Raw genomic sequence first — 21,661 nt, forward strand, 5'->3', positions numbered from 1 at the left:
TCCAGTCTGTGTTGATTTGGGGAGCCGTGTTATCTGCTGGTGTTGGTCCCCTGTGCTTCATTAAGTCCAGGGTCAACACAGCCGTCTACCAGGAGATTTTGGAGCACTTCATGCTTCCCTCCGCAGACGAGCTCTATGGAGATGCTGACTTCATTTTCCAGCAGGACTTGACACCTGCCCACACTTCCAAACACACCAAAACCTGGTTCAATGACCGTGGGATTACTGTGCTTGATTGGCCAGCAAACTCGCCTGACCTGAACCCCATAGAGAATCTATGGGGCATTGCCAAGAGAAAGATGAGAGACATCAGACCGAAAAAATGCAGAAGAGCTGAAGGCCACTATTGAAGCCTCCTGGTCTTCCATAACACCTCAGCAGTACCACAGGCTGATAGCTCCCATGCCACACCGCATTGAGGCAGTAATTGCTGAAAAAGGGGCCCAAAGCAAGTACTGAGTACATATGCATGTTTATACTTTTCAGAGGTCCGATATCGTTCTATGTACAATCCTTGTTTTATTGATTGCATGTAATATTCTAATTTTCTGAGATTGTGGATTTGGGGTTTTCGTGAGCTGTAAGCCATAATCATCACAATTATGACAAATCACTGCTTGAACTATCTTGCTTTGCATGTAATGAGTCTCTCTCATATATTACTTTCACCTTTTACGTTGCATTAGTGAAATAAATGAACTTTTGCACGATATTCTAACTTTCTGAGCATCTCCTGTAAATCTGGTTGGTTTCTATGGACAACAGTCTCCTCCCACCACCCCTCTGGGAACTCCAGGCAACACACCGATTGAAGAACCACTATAAATGTGTTTTTGCTCCTGTCTGTGTCCCCCATAGGAAACATTTCCTCTCACTTCCTGTCAATTCAACCCTTTCCCTGCTCTGTCCATAAAGGTTTGGCTAAATAAAGTTGGCTTTTGCCAGTCTATGTAATCTGATGAGATTTGCGATGTCACCTCCAAACCCTACACTTCCCACCCACAGCCAAGCATCTAGAAATGGCTCTGCCCTGCTCCTGCACGAGCGAGATACATTAACCAAAATCTGCACAAAACTCCTCCGATATAATGACAGCACAGCAGACAGATCAGGTGAGTAGAACAGAAGGTTTATTACACAGAATAGCAGATGATTGGTGGAGCAGTTTTGGATACAAATATGATAAATAAATAAGATTCTGAGATTCTGAAGAGTCTGGCTGCTGGCCTCCCGGGTCTTGTATCGGTGACACGATTGGCTGGTTGGTGGTCCCCAGGCCTCCTATCAGGGAGGCGATTGGCTGCTTCTTTAGCCCCACGTCTTGCATCAGGGAGGTGATTAGCTGGTTAGTGGCACCCGCATCTTGTACCAGGAAAGCGACTGACTGACCGTTTGCCTCCGGATCTTAATTGGCTGAAATCTCATCCTCAATTGTCCTTTTGTTTACATAAATCCTTTGCTGATCAGGAATTTCCACCACCGGCCACGAGCCCAGCTGAGAGATGGAGAGGAAAGAGTTACCAGGAATGTCCAGGAGAAGGAAATCCCTCCCACATATTACATGTGCCATATATTATAAATCCAGCCCTATTGTATTTTTTTCAGTTCGGGGGGGGGTTTGGGGTGTGAAGAGTTAAATTCAGATCAGGTCCTGTCTGTGACCCTCCCCGGGGAGATTTCCCCTCACTTCCTGTCCCTATGACACCTGTTTTGTCACCAGGATAAGAAGTTTAAATTCCTCCTGTCCTGATAGGAAGTCAAGGGAAATCTCCCCAAGGAGAACACAGAGAACTTAGCAAATAAAAGGGCCACACAATAGTTTTAAAAAATTTGGTAAATTTGTTAGCTGTGGCACCATACGGTTTGTTGCGACATGTTTTTAGGAAAAGGGACTTCTTTCCTGCATTTCTCGGGGGTAGGGCAACCCACTAAAATTAATGGGCTGCCTTACACGTGACTCGTGGAAGCACGCCGTCGCACGCGCTTGGTCACACTTCTAGGTGTGAACCAAGTCTAACCATAGCATGCTATGGACCCGCACTGGTCGTGGTGAACAGACATTAGCATGTCAGCAATATTTTAACAGTGACTCCTGTGCACCAAGCGATCACCGATATTAGCCAGCAACTGATCACTGCAATCCGGCCCAGAAACAGATCACTGCAATCCGGCCCAGAAACAGATCACTGCAATCCGGCCCAGAAACAGATCACTGCAATCCGGCCCAGAAACAGATCACTGCAATCCGGCCCAGAAACGGATCACTGCAATCCGGCCAGCAATTCATCAGTACAGCAGAGATCTTCTTCAGGTCTTAGGGCTGTATTGGAGACAGATGGGTCAGCATGAGAGCCAGGGAACTAGCATTACAATGAAGGAGTCTGATCAGTGAAGGAGGATAGACTGAAGAAATGCTTCCTCCTGCCTGCAGAAGACTGATGACATCTTAGCATAGGCAAAGGCACTGACTGGAGATCAAGGATAGCTTTTTCATGATAAAATATGGAGGGTGGGGGGTGTCACCAGCACACGAGGCGAGAGGCTGGCGGTGTCACCAGCACACGAGGCGAGAGGCTGGCGGTGTCACCAGCACACGAGGCGAGAGGCTGGCGGTGTCACCAGCACACGAGGCAAGAGGCTGGCGGTGTCACCAGCACACGAGGCGAGAGGCTGGCGGTGTCACCAGCACACGAGGCAAGAGGCTGGCGGTGTCACCAGCACACGAGGCGAGAGGCTGGCGGTGTCACCAGCACACGAGGCAAGAGGCTGGCGGTGTCACCAGCACACGAGGCAAGAGGCTGGCGGTGTCACCAGCACACGAGGCAAGAGGCTGGCGGTGTCACCAGCACACGAGGCAAGAGGCTGGCGGTGTCACCAGCACACGAGGCAAGAGGCTGGCGGTGTCACCAGCACACGAGGCAAGAGGCTGGCGGTGTCACCAGCACACGAGGCAAGAGGCTGGCGGTGTCACCAGCACACGAGGCAAGAGGCTGGCGGTGTCACCAGCACACGAGGCAAGAGGCTGGCGGTGTCACCAGCACACGAGGCAAGAGGCTGGCGGTGTCACCAGCACACGAGGCAAGAGGCTGGCGGTGTCACCAGCACACGAGGCAAGAGGCTGGCGGTGTCACCAGCACACGAGGCAAGAGGCTGGCGGTGTCACCAGCACACGAGGCAAGAGGCTGGCGGTGTCACCAGCACACGAGGCAAGAGGCTGGCGGTGTCACCAGCACACGAGGCAAGAGGCTGGCGGTGTCACCAGCACACGAGGCAAGAGGCTGGCGGTGTCACCAGCACACGAGGCAAGAGGCTGGCGGTGTCACCAGCACACGAGGCAAGAGGCTGGCGGTGTCACCAGCACACGAGGCAAGAGGCTGGCGGTGTCACCAGCACACGAGGCGAGAGGGCGGGGGTGTCACCAGCACACGAGGCGAGGGGGCGGGGGTGTCACCAGCACAGGAGGCGAGGGGGCGGGGGTGTCACCAGCACAGGAGGCGAGGGGGCGGGGGTGTCACCAGCACAGGAGGCGAGGGGGCGGGGGTGTCACCAGCACAGGAGGCGAGGGGGCGGGGGTGTCACCAGCACAGGAAGTGATGTAGCAGCATTGCCCGAACCATCTACAACACAGCGGGACAGGAGAGCCCGTTATATCATTACACTGTCAAACAGCGTAGAAGGCGGAGCTCCTCCCAGCAGCCCCACCCACATCTCACCTGGTGGTTTCTTTACTCGATTCCAACCTGAACCAATCATGGCCCGCCTTCTTGTTCTTCTCCACATACTGCGGGGGCAAAACAGGACACCAATTACAAATATATACAGTCAATCACATAGAAGGAAAAAAGCAGGTCAGTCTGTGTGGAGGAGGACCTTTAAGGTGGACCTGTCCCAATTTCTAGGGCAAGAAGCGAGAGGGTGGGGGGGTGTCACCAGTCCAGGAAGTGAGAGGGCGAGGGTGTCACAAGGACAGGAAGAGAGTGGGGGTTGTGTCGTCACAAGGGCAGGAAGAGAGTGGGGGGGGTGTGTCGTCACAAGGGCAGGAAGAGAGTGGGGGGGGGGTGTGTCGTCACAAGGGCAGGAAGAGAGTGGGGGGTGTGTCACAAGGACAGGAAGAGAGTGGGGGGTGTGTCACAAGGACAGGAAGAGAGTGGGGGGTGTGTCACCAGGACAGGAAGAGAGTGGGGGGTGTGTCACAAGGACAGGAAGAGAGTGGGGGTTGTGTCACCAGGACAGGAAGCGGGTTGGGGTGGTGTCACCAGGACAGGAAGCGGGTGGGGGTGTCACCAGGACAGGAAGCGGGTGGGGGTGTCACCAGGACAGGAAGCGGGTGGGGGTGTCACCAGGACAGGAAGCGGGTGGGTGGGGGTGACACCAGGCCAGGAAGTGATGTAGCAGCATTGCCCGAACCATGTACAAAACAGCGGGAGAGGAGAGCCCGTTATATCATTACACTGTCAAACATTGTAGAAGGCGGAGCTCCTGCCAGCAGCCCCACCCACATCTCACCTGGTGGTTTCTTTATTCGATTCCAACCTGAACCAGAGAGTGGGGGTGTCAGCAGGGCAGGAAGAGGGTGGGGGTGTCAGCAGGGCAGGAAGAGGGTGGGGGTGTCAGCAGGGCAGGAAGCGGGTGGGCGTGTCAGCAGGGCAGGAAGCGGGTGGGCGTGTCAGCAGGGCAGGAAGCGGGTGGGCGTGTCAGCAGGGCAGGAAGCGGGTGGGCGTGTCACCAGGGCAGGAAGCGGGTGGGCGTGTCACCAGGGCAGGAAGCGGGTGGGCGTGTCACCAGGGCAGGAAGCGGGTGGGCGTGTCACCAGGGCAGGAAGCGGGTGGGCGTGTCACCAGGGCAGGAAGCGGGTGGGCGTGTCACCAGGGCAGGAAGCGGGTGGGCGTGTCACCAGGGCAGGAAGCGGGTGGGCGTGTCACCAGGGCAGGAAGCGGGTGGGCGTGTCACCAGGGCAGGAAGCGGGTGGGCGTGTCACCAGGGCAGGAAGCGGGTGGGCGTGTCACCAGGGCAGGAAGCGGGTGGGCGTGTCACCAGGGCAGGAAGCGGGTGGGCGTGTCACCAGGGCAGGAAGCGGGTGAGCGTGTCACCAGGGCAGGAAGCGGGTGAGCGTGTCACCAGGGCAGGAAGCGGGTGAGCGTGTCACCAGGGCAGGAAGCGGGTGAGCGTGTCACCAGGGCAGGAAGCGGGTGAGCGTGTCACCAGGGCAGGAAGCGGGTGAGCGTGTCACCAGGGCAGGAAGCGGGTGAGCGTGTCACCAGGGCAGGAAGCGGGTGAGCGTGTCACCAGGGCAGGAAGCGGGTGAGCGTGTCACCAGGGCAGGAAGCGGGTGAGCGTGTCACCAGGGCAGGAAGCGGGTGAGCGTGTCACCAGGGCAGGAAGCGGGTGAGCGTGTCACCAGGGCAGGAAGCGGGTGAGCGTGTCACCAGGGCAGGAAGCGGGTGAGCGTGTCACCAGGGCAGGAAGCGGGTGAGCGTGTCACCAGGGCAGGAAGCGGGTGAGCGTGTCACCAGGGCAGGAAGCGGGTGAGCGTGTCACCAGGGCAGGAAGCGGGTGAGCGTGTCACCAGGGCAGGAAGCGGGTGAGCGTGTCACCAGGGCAGGAAGCGGGTGAGCGTGTCACCAGGGCAGGAAGCGGGTGAGCGTGTCACCAGGGCAGGAAGCGGGTGAGCGTGTCACCAGGGCAGGAAGCGGGTGAGCGTGTCACCAGGGCAGGAAGCGGGTGAGCGTGTCACCAGGGCAGGAAGCGGGTGAGCGTGTCACCAGGGCAGGAAGCGGGTGAGCGTGTCACCAGGGCAGGAAGCGGGTGAGCGTGTCACCAGGGCAGGAAGCGGGTGAGCGTGTCACCAGGGCAGGAAGCGGGTGAGCGTGTCACCAGGGCAGGAAGCGGGTGAGCGTGTCACCAGGGCAGGAAGCGGGTGAGCGTGTCACCAGGGCAGGAAGCGGGTGAGCGTGTCACCAGGGCAGGAAGCGGGTGAGCGTGTCACCAGGGCAGGAAGCGGGTGAGCGTGTCACCAGGGCAGGAAGCGGGTGAGCGTGTCACCAGGGCAGGAAGCGGGTGAGCGTGTCACCAGGGCAGGAAGCGGGTGAGCGTGTCACCAGGGCAGGAAGCGGGTGAGCGTGTCACCAGGGCAGGAAGCGGGTGAGCGTGTCACCAGGGCAGGAAGCGGGTGAGCGTGTCACCAGGGCAGGAAGCGGGTGAGCGTGTCACCAGGGCAGGAAGCGGGTGAGCGTGTCACCAGGGCAGGAAGCGGGTGAGCGTGTCACCAGGGCAGGAAGCGGGTGAGCGTGTCACCAGGGCAGGAAGCGGGTGAGCGTGTCACCAGGGCAGGAAGCGGGTGAGCGTGTCACCAGGGCAGGAAGCGGGTGAGCGTGTCACCAGGGCAGGAAGCGGGTGAGCGTGTCACCAGGGCAGGAAGCGGGTGAGCGTGTCACCAGGGCAGGAAGCGGGTGAGCGTGTCACCAGGGCAGGAAGCGGGTGAGCGTGTCACCAGGGCAGGAAGCGGGTGAGCGTGTCACCAGGGCAGGAAGCGGGTGAGCGTGTCACCAGGGCAGGAAGCGGGTGAGCGTGTCACCTGGACAGGAAGCGGGTGAGGGTGTCACCAGGACAGGAAGAGGGTGTCACCCGGACAGGAATCTAGAGGGAGGGAGGGTCACCAGGACAGGAATCTAGAGGGAGGGGGGGGTCACCAGGACAGGAATCTAGAGGGAGGGGGGGGGGTCACCAGGACAGGAATCTAGAGGGAGGGGGGGGGGGTCACCAGGACAGGAATCTAGAGGGAGGGGGGGGGGTCACCAGGACAGGAATCTAGAGGGAGGGGGGGGGGTCACCAGGACAGGAATCTAGAGGGAGGGGGGGGGTCACCAGGACAGGAATCTAGAGGGAGGGGGGGGGGGGTCACCAGGACAGGAATCTAGAGGGAGGGGGGGGGGGGGGTCACCAGGACAGGAAGAGGGTGTCACAAGGACAGGAAGCGAGAGGGTGGGTCACCAGGACAGGAAGCGAGGGGGTGGGTTGGTCACCAGGACAGGAGGAGGGTGAGGGTGTCACCAGGACAGGAAGCGGGTGAGGGTGTCACCAGGACAGGAAGCGGGAGAGGGTGTCACCAGGAAAGGAAGCTAGAGGGAGGGGGGGTGTCACCAGGACAGGAAGCGAGCGAGAGGGAGGGGGGTCACCAGGACAGGAAGAGGGTGTTAACAGGACAGGAAGCGAGTGGGTGGGGGTGTCACCAGGCCAGGAAGTGATGTAGCAGCATTGCCCGAACCATGTACAAAACAGCGGGAGAGGAGAGCCCGTTATATCATTACACTGTCAAACATTGTAGAAGGCGGAGCTCCTGCCAGCAGCCCCACCCACATCTCACCTGGTGGTTTCTTTACTCGATTCCAACCTGAACCAGAGAGTGGGGGTTGTCAGCAGGGCAGGAAGAGAGTGGGGGTTGTCAGCAGGGCAGGAAGAGAGTGGGGGTTGTCAGCAGGGCAGGAAGAGAGTGGGGGTTGTCAGCAGGGCAGGAAGAGAGTGGGGGTTGTCAGCAGGGCAGGAAGAGAGTGGGGGTTGTCAGCAGGGCAGGAAGAGAGTGGGGGTTGTCAGCAGGGCAGGAAGAGAGTGGGGGTTGTCAGCAGGGCAGGAAGAGAGTGGGGGTTGTCAGCAGGGCAGGAAGAGAGTGGGGGTTGTCAGCAGGGCAGGAAGAGAGTGGGGGTTGTCAGCAGGGCAGGAAGAGAGTGGGGGTTGTCAGCAGGGCAGGAAGAGAGTGGGGGTTGTCAGCAGGGCAGGAAGAGAGTGGGGGTTGTCAGCAGGGCAGGAAGAGAGTGGGGGTTGTCAGCAGGACAGGAAGAGGGTGGGGGTTGTCAGCAGGACAGGAAGAGGGTGGGGGTTGTCAGCAGGACAGGAAGAGGGTGAGGGTGTCACCGAGACAGGAAGTGATGTGAAGAAGGTGTCACCAGGACATGAATCTAGAGGGGGGGGGGGGGTCACCAGGACAGGAATCTAGAGGGAGGGGGGGGGGGGTCCACCAGGACAGGAATCTAGAGGGAGGGGTGTGTCACCAGGACAGGAATCTAGAGGAGGGGGGGTCACCAGGACAGGAAGTGATGTAGCAGCATTGCCCGAACCATCTACAAAACAGCAGGAGAGGAGAGCCCGCTATATCATTACACTGTCAAACATCATAGAAGGCGGAGCTCCTACCAGCAGCCCCACCCACATCTCACCTGGTGGTTTCTTTATTTGATTCCAACCTGAACCAATCATTGTCCGCCTTCTTGTTCTTCTCCACAAACTGCGGGGGCAAAACAGGACACAAATTACAAATATATACAGTCAATCACTTAGAAGGAAAAGAGCGGGTCAGTCTGTGTGGAGGAGGAGCTTTAAGGTGGACCTGTCCCAATTTCTTGGGCAAGAAGTGAGAGGGTGGGGGGGTGTCACCAGGACAGGAAGCGGGTGGGGTGTCACCAGGACAGGAAGCGGGTGAGGGTGTCACCAGGACAGGAAGCGGGTGAGGGTGTCACCAGGACAGGAAGCTAGAGGGAGGGGGGGGGGTGTCACCAGGACAGGAAGTGGGAGGGAGGGCGAGGGTGTCACCAGGACAGGAAGAGGGCGAGGGTGTCACCAGGACAGGAAGCTAGAGGGAGGGGAGGTGTCACTAGGACAGGAAGCGGGTGAGGGTGTCACCAGGACAGGAAGAGGGTGAGGGTGTCACCAGGACAGGAAGAGGGTGAGGGTGTCACCAGGACAGGAAGCGAGACGGTGGGGGGTGTCACCAGGACAGGAAGCGAGACGGTGGGGGGTGTCACCAGCACAGGAGGTGAGAGGCTGGGGGTGTCACCAGCATAGGAGGTGAGAGGCTGGGGTGTCACCAGCACTGGGGGTGTCACCAGGACAGGAAGAGAGTGAGGGTGTCACCAGGACAGGAAGCAAGAGGGAGGGGGGTGTCACCAGGAGAGGAAGAGGGCGAGGGTGTCACCAGGAGAGGAAGAGGGCGAGGGTGTCACCAGGAGAGGAAGAGGGCGAGGGTGTCACCAGGAGAGGAAGAGGGCGAGGGTGTCACCAGGAGAGGAAGAGGGCGAGGGTGTCACCAGGAGAGGAAGAGGGCGAGGGTGTCACCAGGAGAGGAAGAGGGCGAGGGTGTCACCAGGAGAGGAAGCGGGCGAGGGTGTCACCAGGACAGGAAGCGGGCGAGGGTGTCACCAGGACAGGAAGCGGGCGAGGGTGTCACCAGGACAGGAAGAGGGCGAGGGTGTCACCAGGACAGGAAGAGGGCGAGGGTGTCACCAGGACAGGAAGAGGGCGAGGGTGTCACCAGGACAGGAAGAGGGCGAGGGTGTCACCAGGACAGGAAGAGGGCGAGGGTGTCACCAGGACAGGAAGAGGGCGAGGGTGTCACCAGGACAGGAAGAGGGCGAGGGTGTCACCAGGACAGGAAGAGGGCGAGGGTGTCACCAGGACAGGAAGAGGGCGAGGGTGTCACCAGGACAGGAAGAGGGCGAGGGTGTCACCAGGACAGGAAGAGGGCGAGGGTGTCACCAGGACAGGAAGAGGGCGAGGGTGTCACCAGGACAGGAAGAGGGCGAGGGTGTCACCAGGACAGGAAGAGGGCGAGGGTGTCACCAGGACAGGAAGAGGGCGAGGGTGTCACCAGGACAGGAAGAGGGCGAGGGTGTCACCAGGACAGGAAGAGGGCGAGGGTGTCACCAGGACAGGAAGAGGGCGAGGGTGTCACCAGGACAGGAAGAGGGCGAGGGTGTCACCAGGACAGGAAGAGGGCGAGGGTGTCACCAGGACAGGAAGAGGGCGAGGGTGTCACCAGGACAGGAAGAGGGCGAGGGTGTCACCAGGACAGGAAGAGGGCGAGGGTGTCACCAGGACAGGAAGAGGGCGAGGGTGTCACCAGGACAGGAAGAGGGCGAGGGTGTCACCAGGACAGGAAGAGGGCGAGGGTGTCACCAGGACAGGAAGAGGGCGAGGGTGTCACCAGGACAGGAAGAGGGCGAGGGTGTCACCAGGACAGGAAGAGGGCGAGGGTGTCACCAGGACAGGAAGAGGGCGAGGGTGTCACCAGGACAGGAAGAGGGCGAGGGTGTCACCAGGACAGGAAGAGGGCGAGGGTGTCACCAGGACAGGAAGAGGGCGAGGGTGTCACCAGGACAGGAAGAGGGCGAGGGTGTCACCAGGACAGGAAGAGGGCGAGGGTGTCACCAGGACAGGAAGAGGGCGAGGGTGTCACCAGGACAGGAAGAGGGCGAGGGTGTCACCAGGACAGGAAGAGGGCGAGGGTGTCACCAGGACAGGAAGAGGGCGAGGGTGTCACCAGGACAGGAAGAGGGCGAGGGTGTCACAAAGACAGGAAGAGAGCGGGGGTGTCACAAAGACAGGAAGAGAGCGGGGGTGTCACAAAGACAGGAAGAGAGCGGGGGTGTCACAAAGACAGGAAGAGAGCGGGGGTGTCACAAAGACAGGAAGAGAGCGGGGGTGTCACCAGGACAGGAAGAGAGCGGGGGTGTCACCAGGACAGGAAGAGAGCGGGGGTGTCACCAGGACAGGAAGAGAGCGGGGGTGTCACCAGGACAGGAAGTGAGAGGGAGGGGGGGGTCACCAGGACAGGAAGTGAGAGGGAGGGGGGGGTCACCAGGACAGGAAGTGAGAGGGAGGGGGGGGTCACCAGGACAGGAAGAGGGTGTCAACAGGACAGGAAGAGGGTGAGGGTGTCACCAGGACAGGAAGCGAGAGGGTGGGGGTGTCACCAGGACAGGAAGCGAGAGGGTGGGGGTGTCACCAGGACATGAAGCGAGAGGGTGGGGGTGTCACCAGGACATGAAGCGAGAGGGTGGGGGTGTCACCAGGACATGAAGCGAGAGGGTGTCACCAGGACAGGAAGCGAGAGGGTGTCACCAGGACAGGAAGCGAGAGGGTGTCACCAGGACAGGAAGCGAGAGGGTGTCACCAGGACAGGAAGCGAGAGGGTGTCACCAGGACAGGAAGCGGGCGAGGGTGTCACCAGGACAGGAAGCGGGCGAGGGTGTCACCAGGACAGGAAGCTAGAGGGAGGGGGGGGTGTCATAAGGAGAGGAAGCTAGAGGGAGGGGGGGTGTCACCAGCACAGGAGGTGAGAGGGTGGAGGGTGTCACCAGCACAGGAGGAGGGCGAGGGGTGTCACCAGGACAGGAGGAGGGCGAGGGGTGTCACCAGGACAGGAAGAGAGGGGGGGGTGTCACAAGGACAGGAAGAGAGGGGGGGTGTCACAAGGACAGGAAGAGAGGGGGGGTGTCACAAGGACAGGAAGAGAGGGGGGGGTGTCACAAGGACAGGAAGAGAGGGGGGGGTGTCACAAGGACAGGAAGAGAGGGGGGGTGTCACAAGGACAGGAAGAGAGGGGGGGGGTGTCACAAGGACAGGAAGAGAGGGGGGGGTGTGTCACAAGGACAGGAAGAGAGGGGGGGGTGTGTCACAAGGACAGGAAGAGAGGGGGGGGGGGGTGTCACCAAGACAGGAAGAGAGCGGGGGTGTCACCAAGACAGGAAGAGAGCGGGGGTGTCACCAAGACAGGAAGAGAGCGGGGGTGTCACCAAGACAGGAAGAGAGCGGGGGTGTCACCAAGACAGGAAGAGAGCGGGGGTGTCACCAAGACAGGAAGAGAGCGGGGGTGTCACCAAGACAGGAAGAGAGCGGGGGTGTCACCAAGACAGGAAGAGAGCGGGGGTGTCACCAAGATAAGAAGAGAGCGGGGGTGTCACCAAGATAAGAAGAGAGCGGGGGTGTCACCAAGATAAGAAGAGAGCGGGGGTGTCACCAAGATAAGAAGAGAGCGGGGGTGTCACCAAGATAAGAAGAGAGCGGGGGTGTCACCAAGATAAGAAGAGAGCGGGGGGTGTCACCAAGACAGGAAGAGAGCGGGGGTGTCACCAGGACAGGAAGCGTGTGGGGATGTCACTAGGACAGGAAGCGGGTGGGGGTGCCACCAGGACAGGAAGTGAGAGGGAGGGGGGGTCACCAGGACAGGAAGAGGGTGTCAACAGGACAGGAAGAGGGTGAGGGTGTCACCAGGACAGGAAGCGAGAGGGTGGGGGTGTCACCAGGACAGGAAGCGAGAGGGTGGGGTGTCACCAGGACAGGAAGCGAGAGGGTGGGGTGTCACCAGGACAGGAAGCGAGAGGGTGGGGTGTCACCAGGACAGGAAGCGAGAGGGTGGGGGTGTCACCAGGACAGGAAGCGAGAGGGTGGGGGTGTCACCAGGACAGGAAGCGAGAGGGTGTCACCAGGACAGGAAGCGAGAGGGTGTCACCAGGACAGGAAGCGAGAGGGTGTCACCAGGACAGGAAGCGAGAGGGTGTCACCAGGACAGGAAGCGAGAGGGTGTCACCAGGACAGGAAGCGAGAGGGTGAGGGTGTCACCAGGACAGGAAGCGAGAGGGTGAGGGTGTCACCAGGACCGGAAGTGATGTAGCAGCATTGCGCGAACCATGTACAAAACAGCGGGAGAGGAAAGGCTGTTATATCAATACACTGTCAAACATCGTAGAAGGCGGAGCTCCTGCCAGCAGCTCCACCCACATCTCACCTGGTGGTTTCTTTATTCAATTCCAACCTGAACCAGAGAGTGGGGGTGTCACCAGGACAGGAAGAGAGAGGGTGCGGGGTGTCACCAGGACAGGAAGCTAGAGGGAGGGGGTGTCACCAGGACAGGAAGCGAGAGGGTGGGGGTGTCACCAGGACAGGAAGTGATGTAGCAGCATTACCCAAACCATCTACAACACAGCGGGAGAGGAGAGCCCGTTATATCATTACATTTTCAAACAGCATAGAAGGTGGAGCTCCTGCCAGCAGCCCCACCCACATCTCACCTGGTGGTTTCTTTATTCGAATCCAACCTGAGCCAATCATGGCCCGCCTTCTTGTTCTTCTCCACATACTGCGGGGGCAAAACAGGACACCAATTACAAATATATACAGCCAATCACATAGAAGGAAAACAGCAGGTCAGTCTGTGTGGAGGAGGAACTTTAAGGTGGACCTGTCCCAATTTTTAGGGCGAGAGGGCGGGGGTGTCACCGGGACCGGAAGCGAGAGGGCGGGGGTGTCACCGGGACCGGAAGCGAGAGGGCGGGGGTGTCACCGGGACCGGAGGCGAGAGGGCGGGGGGTGTCACCGGGACCGGAGGCGAGAGGGCGGGGGTGTCACCCGGACAGGAGGCGAGAGGGCGGGGGTGTCACCCGGACAGGAGGCGAGAGGGCGGGGGTGTCACCCGGACAGGAGGCGAGAGGGCGGGGGTGTCACCCGGACAGGAGGCGAGAGGGCGGGGGTGTCACCGGGACCGGAAGCGAGAGGGCGGGGGTGTCACCGGGACCGGAAGCGAGAGGGCGGGGGTGTCACCGGGACCGGAAGCGAGAGGGCGGGGGTGTCACCGGGACAGGAGGCGAGAGGGCGAGGGTGTCACCGGGACAGGAGGCGAGAGGGCGAGGGTGTCACCGGGACAGGAGGCGAGAGGGCGAGGGTGTCACCGGGACAGGAGGCGAGAGGGTGTCACCGGGACAGGAGGCGAGAGGGCGAGGGTGTCACCGGGACAGGAGGCGAGAGGGCGAGGGTGTCACCGGGACAGGAGGCGAGAGGGCGAGGGTGTCACCGGGACAGGAGGCGAGAGGGCGAGGGTGTCACCGGGACAGGAGGCGAGAGGGCGAGGGTGTCACCGGGACAGGAGGCGAGAGGGCGAGGGTGTCACCGGGACAGGAGGCGAGAGGGCGAGGGTGTCACCGGGACAGGAGGCGAGAGGGCGAGGGTGTCACCGGGACAGGAGGCGAGAGGGCGAGGGTGTCACCGGGACAGGAGGCGAGAGGGCGAGGGTGTCACCGGGACAGGAGGCGAGAGGGCGAGGGTGTCACCGGGACAGGAGGCGAGAGGGCGAGGGTGTCACCGGGACAGGAGGCGAGAGGGCGAGGGTGTCACCGGGACAGGAGGCGAGAGGGCGAGGGTGTCACCGGGACAGGAGGCGAGAGGGCGAGGGTGTCACCGGGACAGGAGGCGAGAGGGCGAGGGTGTCACCGGGACAGGAGGCGAGAGGGCGAGGGTGTCACCGGGACAGGAGGCGAGAGGGCGAGGGTGTCACCGGGACAGGAGGCGAGAGGGCGAGGGTGTCACCGGGACAGGAGGCGAGAGGGCGAGGGTGTCACCGGGACAGGAGGCGAGAGGGTGAGGGTGTCACCGGGACAGGAGGCGAGAGGGCGAGGGTGTCACCGGGACAGGAGGCGAGAGGGCGAGGGTGTCACCGGGACAGGAGGCGAGAGGGCGAGGGTGTCACCGGGACAGGAGGCGAGAGGGCGAGGGTGTCACCGGGACAGGAGGCGAGAGGGCGGGGGTGTCACCGGGACAGGAGGCGAGACGGCGGGGGTGTCACCGGGACAGGAGGTGAGAGGGCGGGGGTGTCACCGGGACAGGAAGCGAGAGGGCGAGGGTGTCACCGGGACAGGAAGCGAGAGGGCGGGGGTGTCACCAGGACAGGAAGTGATGTAGCCATTGCCCGAACCATCTACAACACAGCGGGAGAGGAGAGCCCGTTTTATCCTTACACCATCAAACAGTGTAGGAGGCGGACCTCCTGCCAGCAGCCCCACCCACATCTCACCTGGTGGTTTCTTTATTCGATTCCAACCTGAACCAATCATGGCCCGCCTTCTTGTTCTTCTCCACATACTGCGGGGGCAAAACAGGACACCAATTACAAATATATACAGTCAATCACATAGAAGGAAAAGAGCAGGTCAGTCTGTGTGGAGGAGGAACTTTAAGGTGGACCTGTCCCAATTTCTAGGGCAAGAAGCGAGAGGGCGGGGGTGTCACCGGGACCGGAGGCCAGAGGGCGGGGGTGTCACCGGGACCGGAGGCCAGAGGGCGGGGGTGTCACCGGGACCGGAGGCCAGAGGGCGGGGGTGTCACCGGGACCGGAGGCCAGAGGGCGGGGGTGTCACCGGGACCGGAGGCCAGAGGGCGGGGGTGTCACCGGGACCGGAGGCCAGAGGGCGGGGGTGTCACCGGGACCGGAGGCCAGAGGGCGGGGGTGTCACCGGGACCGGAGGCCAGAGGGCGGGGGTGTCACCGGGACCGGAGGCCAGAGGGCGGGGGTGTCACCGGGACCGGAGGCCAGAGGGCGGGGGTGTCACCGGGACCGGAGGCCAGAGGGCGGGGGTGTCACCGGGACCGGAGGCCAGAGGGCGGGGGTGTCACCGGGACCGGAGGCCAGAGGGCGGGGGTGTCACCGGGACCGGAGGCCAGAGGGCGGGGGTGTCACCGGGACCGGAGGCCAGAGGGCGGGGGTGTCACCGGGACCGGAGGCCAGAGGGCGGGGGTGTCACCGGGACCGGAGGCCAGAGGGCGGGGGTGTCACCGGGACCGGAGGCCAGAGGGCGGGGGTGTCACCGGGACCGGAGGCCAGAGGGCGGGGGTGTCACCGGGACCGGAGGCCAGAGGGCGGGGGTGTCACCGGGACCGGAGGCCAGAGGGCGGGGGTGTCACCGGGACCGGAGGCCAGAGGGCGGGGGTGTCACCGGGACCGGAGGCCAGAGGGCGGGGGTGTCACCGGGACCGGAGGCCAGAGGGCGGGGGGTGTCACCGGGACCGGAGGCCAGAGGGCGGGGGTGTCACCGGGACCGGAGGCCAGAGGGCGGGGGTGTCACCGGGACCGGAGGCCAGAGGGCGGGGGTGTCACCGGGACCGGAGGCCAGAGGGCGGGGGTGTCACCGGGGACCGGAGGCCAGAGGGCGGGGGTGTCACCGGGACCGGAGGCCAGAGGGCGGGGGTGTCACCGGGACCGGAGGCCAGAGGGCGGGGGTGTCACCGGGACCGGAGGCCAGAGGGCGGGGGTGTCACCGGGACCGGAGGCCAGAGGGCGGGGGTGTCACCGGGACCGGAGGCCAGAGGGCGGGGGTGTCACCGGGACCGGAGGCCAGAGGGCGGGGGTGTCACCGGGACCGGAGGCCAGAGGGCGGGGGTGTCACCGGGACCGGAGGCCAGAGGGCGGGGTGTCACCGGGACCGGAGGCCAGAGGGCGGGGTGTCACCGGGACCGGAGGCCAGAGGGCGGGGGTGTCACCGGGACCGGAGGCCAGAGGGCGGGGGTGTCACCGGGACCGGAGGCCAGAGGGCGGGGGTGTCACCGGGACCGGAGGCCAGAGGGCGGGGGTGTCACCGGGACCGGAGGCCAGAGGGCGGGGGTGTCACCGGGACCGGAGGCCAGAGGGCGGGGGTGTCACCGGGACCGGAGGCCAGAGGGCGGGGGTGTCACCGGACCGGAGGCCAGAGGGCGGGGGTGTCACCGGGACCGGAGGCCAGAGGGCGGGGGTGTCACCGGGACCGGAGGCCAGAGGGCGGGGGTGTCACCGGGACCGGAGGCCAGAGGGCGGGGGTGTCACCGGGACCGGAGGCCAGAGGGCGGGGGGTGTCACCGGGACCGGAGGCCAGAGGGCGGGGGTGTCACCGGGACCGGAGGCCAGAGGGCGGGGGTGTCACCGGGACCGGAGGCCAGAGGGCGGGGGTGTCACCGGGACCGGAGGCCAGAGGGCGGGGGTGTCACCGGGACCGGAGGCCAGAGGGCGGGGGTGTCACCGGGACCGGAGGCCAGAGGGCGGGGGTGTCACCGGGACCGGAGGCCAGAGGGCGGGGGTGTCACCGGGACCGGAGGCCAGAGGGCGGGGGTGTCACCGGGACCGGAGGCCAGAGGGCGGGGGTGTCACCGGGACCGGAGGCCAGAGGGCGGGGGTGTCACCGGGACCGGAGGCCAGAGGGCGGGGGTGTCACCGGGACCGGAGGCCAGAGGGCGGGGGGTGTCACCGGGACCGGAGGCCAGAGGGCGGGGGTGTCACCGGGACCGGAGGCCAGAGGGCGGGGGTGTCACCGGGACCGGAGGCCAGAGGGCGGGGGTGTCACCGGGACCGGAGGCCAGAGGGCGGGGGTGTCACCGGGACCGGAGGCCAGAGGGCGGGGGTGTCACCGGGACCGGAGGCCAGAGGGCGGGGGGTGTCACCGGGACCGGAGGCCAGAGGGCGGGGGTGTCACCGGGACCGGAGGCCAGAGGGCGGGGGTGTCACCGGGACCGGAGGCCAGAGGGCGGGGGTGTCACCGGGACCGGAGGCCAGAGGGCGGGGGTGTCACCGGGACCGGAGGCCAGAGGGCGGGGGTGTCACCGGGACCGGAGGCCAGAGGGCGGGGGTGTCACCGGGACCGGAGGCCAGAGGGCGGGGGTGTCACCGGGGACCGGAGGCCAGAGGGCGGGGGTGTCACCGGGACCGGAGGCCAGAGGGCGGGGGTGTCACCGGGACCGGAGGCCAGAGGGCGGGGGTGTCACCGGGACCGGAGGCCAGAGGGCGGGGGTGTCACCGGGACCGGAGGCCAGAGGGCGGGGGTGTCACCGGGACCGGAGGCCAGAGGGCGGGGGTGTCACCGGGACCGGAGGCCAGAGGGCGGGGGTGTCACCGGGACCGGAGGCCAGAGGGCGGGGGTGTCACCGGGACCGGAGGCCAGAGGGCGGGGGTGTCACCGGGACAGGAGGCCAGAGGGCGGGGGTGTCACCGGGACAGGAGGCCAGAGGCGGGGGTGTCACCGGGACAGGAGGCCAGAGGGCGGGGGTGTCACCGGGACAGGGAGGCCAGAGGGCGGGGGTGTCACCGGGACAGGAGGCCAGAGGGCGGGGGTGTCACCGGGACAGGAGGCCAGAGGGCGGGGGTGTCACCGGGACAGGAGGCCAGAGGGCGGGGGTGTCACCGGGACAGGAGGCCAGAGGGCGGGGGTGTCACCGGGACAGGAGGCCAGAGGGCGGGGGTGTCACCGGGACAGGAGGCCAGAGGGCGGGGGTGTCACCGGGACAGGAGGCCAGAGGGCGGGGGTGTCACCGGGACAGGAGGCCAGAGGGCGGGGGTGTCACCGGGACAGGAGGCCAGAGGGCGGGGGTGTCACCGGGACAGGAGGCCAGAGGGCGGGGGTGTCACCGGGACAGGAGGCCAGAGGGCGGGGGTGTCACCGGGACAGGAGGCCAGAGGGCGGGGGTGTCACCGGGACAGGAGGCCAGAGGGCGGGGGTGTCACCGGGACAGGAGGCCAGAGGGCGGGGGTGTCACCGGGACAGGAGGCCAGAGGGCGGGGGTGTCACCGGGACAGGAGGCCAGAGGGCGGGGGTGTCACCGGGACAGGAGGCCAGAGGGCGGGGGTGTCACCGGGACAGGAGGCCAGAGGGCGGGGGTGTCACCGGGACAGGAGGCCAGAGGGCGGGGGTGTCACCGGGACAGGAGGCCAGAGGGCGGGGGTGTCACCGGGACAGGAGGCCAGAGGGCGGGGGTGTCACCGGGACAGGAGGCCAGAGGGCGGGGGTGTCACCGGGACAGGAGGCCAGAGGGCGGGGGTGTCACCGGGACAGGAGGCCAGAGGGCGGGGGGTGTCACCGGGACAGGAGGCCAGAGGGCGGGGGTGTCACCGGGACAGGAGGCCAGAGGGCGGGGGTGTCACCGGGACAGGAGGCCAGAGGGCGGGGGTGTCACCGGGACAGGAGGCCAGAGGGCGGGGGTGTCACCGGGACAGGAGGCCAGAGGGCGGGGGTGTCACCGGGACAGGAGGCCAGAGGGCGGGGGTGTCACCGGGACAGGAGGCCAGAGGGCGGGGGTGTCACCGGGACAGGAGGCCAGAGGGCGGGGGTGTCACCGGGACAGGAGGCCAGAGGGCGGGGGTGTCACCGGGACAGGAGGCCAGAGGGCGGGGGTGTCACCGGGACAGGAGGCCAGAGGGCGGGGGTGTCACCGGGACAGGAGGCCAGAGGGCGGGGGTGTCACCGGGACAGGAGGCCAGAGGGCGGGGGTGTCACCGGGACAGGAGGCCAGAGGGCGGGGGTGTCACCGGGACAGGAGGCCAGAGGGCGGGGGTGTCACCGGGACAGGAGGCCAGAGGGCGGGGGTGTCACCGGGACAGGAGGCCAGAGGGCGGGGGTGTCACCGGGACAGGAGGCCAGAGGGCGGGGGTGTCACCGGGACAGGAGGCCAGAGGGCGGGGGTGTCACCGGGACAGGAGGCCAGAGGGCGGGGGTGTCACCGGGACAGGAGGCCAGAGGGCGGGGGTGTCACCGGGACAGGAGGCCAGAGGGCGGGGGTGTCACCGGGACAGGAGGCCAGAGGGCGGGGGTGTCACCGGGACAGGAGGCCAGAGGGCGGGGGTGTCACCGGGACAGGAGGCCAGAGGGCGGGGGTGTCACCGGGACAGGAGGCCAGAGGGCGGGGGTGTCACCGGGACAGGAGGCCAGAGGGCGGGGGTGTCACCGGGACAGGAGGCCAGAGGGCGGGGGTGTCACCGGGACAGGAGGCCAGAGGGCGGGGGTGTCACCGGGACAGGAGGCCAGAGGGCGGGGGTGTCACCGGGACAGGAGGCCAGAGGGCGGGGGTGTCACCGGGACAGGAGGCCAGAGGGCGGGGGTGTCACCGGGACAGGAGGCCAGAGGGCGGGGGTGTCACCGGGACAGGAGGCCAGAGGGCGGGGGTGTCACCGGGACAGGAGGCCAGAGGGCGGGGGTGTCACCGGGACAGGAGGCCAGAGGGCGGGGGTGTCACCGGGACAGGAGGCCAGAGGGCGGGGGTGTCACCGGGACAGGAGGCCAGAGGGCGGGGGTGTCACCGGGACAGGAGGCCAGAGGGCGGGGGTGTCACCGGGACAGGAGGCCAGAGGGCGGGGGTGTCACCGGGACAGGAGGCCAGAGGGCGGGGGTGTCACCGGGACAGGAGGCCAGAGGGCGGGGGGTGTCACCGGGACAGGAGGCCAGAGGGCGGGGGTGTCACCGGGACAGGAGGCCAGAGGGCGGGGGTGTCACCGGGACAGGAGGCCAGAGGGCGGGGGTGTCACCGGGACAGGAGGCCAGAGGGCGGGGGTGTCACCGGGACAGGAGGCCAGAGGGCGGGGGTGTCACCGGGACAGGAGGCCAGAGGGCGGGGGTGTCACCGGGACAGGAGGCCAGAGGGCGGGGGTGTCACCGGGACAGGAGGCCAGAGGGCGGGGGTGTCACCGGGACAGGAGGCCAGAGGGCGGGGGTGTCACCGGGACAGGAGGCCAGAGGGCGGGGGTGTCACCGGGACAGGAGGCCAGAGGGCGGGGGTGTCACCGGGACAGGAGGCCAGAGGGCGGGGGTGTCACCGGGACAGGAGGCCAGAGGGCGGGGGTGTCACCGGGACAGGAGGCCAGAGGGCGGGGGTGTCACCGGGACAGGAGGCCAGAGGGCGGGGGTGTCACCGGGACAGGAGGCCAGAGGGCGGGGGTGTCACCGGGACAGGAGGCCAGAGGGCGGGGGTGTCACCGGGACAGGAGGCCAGAGGGCGGGGGTGTCACCGGGACAGGAGGCCAGAGGGCGGGGGTGTCACCGGGACAGGAGGCCAGAGGGCGGGGGTGTCACCGGGACAGGAGGCCAGAGGGCGGGGGTGTCACCGGGACAGGAGGCCAGAGGGCGGGGGTGTCACCGGGACAGGAGGCCAGAGGGCGGGGGTGTCACCGGGACAGGAGGCCAGAGGGCGGGGGTGTCACCGGGACAGGAGGCCAGAGGGCGGGGGTGTCACCGGGACAGGAGGCCAGAGGGCGGGGGTGTCACCGGGACAGGAGGCCAGAGGGCGGGGGTGTCACCGGGACAGGAGGCCAGAGGGCGGGGGTGTCACCGGGACAGGAGGCCAGAGGGCGGGGGTGTCACCGGGACAGGAGGCCAGAGGGCGGGGGTGTCACCGGGACAGGAGGCCAGAGGGCGGGGGTGTCACCGGGACAGGAGGCCAGAGGGCGGGGGTGTCACCGGGACAGGAGGCCAGAGGGCGGGGGTGTCACCGGGACAGGAGGCCAGAGGGCGGGGGTGTCACCGGGACAGGAGGCCAGAGGGCGGGGGTGTCACCGGGACAGGAGGCCAGAGGGCGGGGGTGTCACCGGGACAGGAGGCCAGAGGGCGGGGGTGTCACCGGGACAGGAGGCCAGAGGGCGGGGGTGTCACCGGGACAGGAGGCCAGAGGGCGGGGGTGTCACCGGGACAGGAGGCCAGAGGGCGGGGGTGTCACCGGGACAGGAGGCCAGAGGGCGGGGGTGTCACCGGGACAGGAGGCCAGAGGGCGGGGGTGTCACCGGGACAGGAGGCCAGAGGGCGGGGGTGTCACCGGGACAGGAGGCCAGAGGGCGGGGGTGTCACCGGGACAGGAGGCGAGACGGCGGGGGTGTCACCGGGACAGGAAGTAAAAGGGTGGGGTGTATCTGGAGGTGATGGGGGAGGGGTATTATCCGGTGTCAGTGATGGGGGAGGGGTCCTCCGGTGCTGACGTTGGTGTGTGTATAAAGGTCCCGGTTATGTTCTCATACCTCTCTCCACCCTTTGGAGTTCCTCACACGTCACGTCCGCCATATTTTCCCGGTGTCCGGTCTCTCTCCAGTGTGCGGTCTTTCCCCGGAGCTCCTCCCCCTCCCGGTACATCACCGCTGAGCAGATTATTACCTCTCTCCCCGGACCCGGAAGTGACGTTCGGTCTCGGCCATCTTCGTACACCCCACACTCGTATGCAGTTAGCATTCAGTCAGAAGACGGCGAGCGGACATCTTTATACACCCACCGAAGTCTTATATTTCACATTATTTTTACAAATAATCTGATTTTATATAGTGATATACAGAATTTAGATATCTGTG

The 21,661-nt window shown here is 65.1% G+C and overlaps 2 long non-coding RNA genes across 2 annotated transcripts in view; one reads left to right on the forward strand and one right to left on the reverse strand.

Moving 5' to 3' along the window:
* Positions 1–1,113: 1,113 nt before the first annotated feature.
* LOC141107417 (uncharacterized) lies at positions 1,114–21,524 on the reverse strand. The gene is made up of 3 exons (XR_012235895.1): positions 21,338–21,524; positions 8,211–8,278; positions 1,114–1,495 (listed from the first exon to the last, which is right to left on the reverse strand). It is a non-coding gene; the product is annotated as an uncharacterized lncRNA (long non-coding RNA).
* The window catches only part of LOC141107420 (uncharacterized), an 83,304-nt gene continuing 74,304 nt past the window's right edge, over positions 12,662–21,661 (forward strand). The window contains exon 1 of the long non-coding RNA XR_012235902.1: positions 12,662–12,974. This is a non-coding gene — a long non-coding RNA (uncharacterized lncRNA). The remainder of the gene's footprint in view (positions 12,975–21,661) is intronic.

Source organism: Aquarana catesbeiana, linkage group LG09 (genome assembly GCF_042186555.1).
Source record: "Aquarana catesbeiana isolate 2022-GZ linkage group LG09, ASM4218655v1, whole genome shotgun sequence".
Classification (NCBI taxonomy): Eukaryota; Metazoa; Chordata; class Amphibia; order Anura; family Ranidae; genus Aquarana; species Aquarana catesbeiana.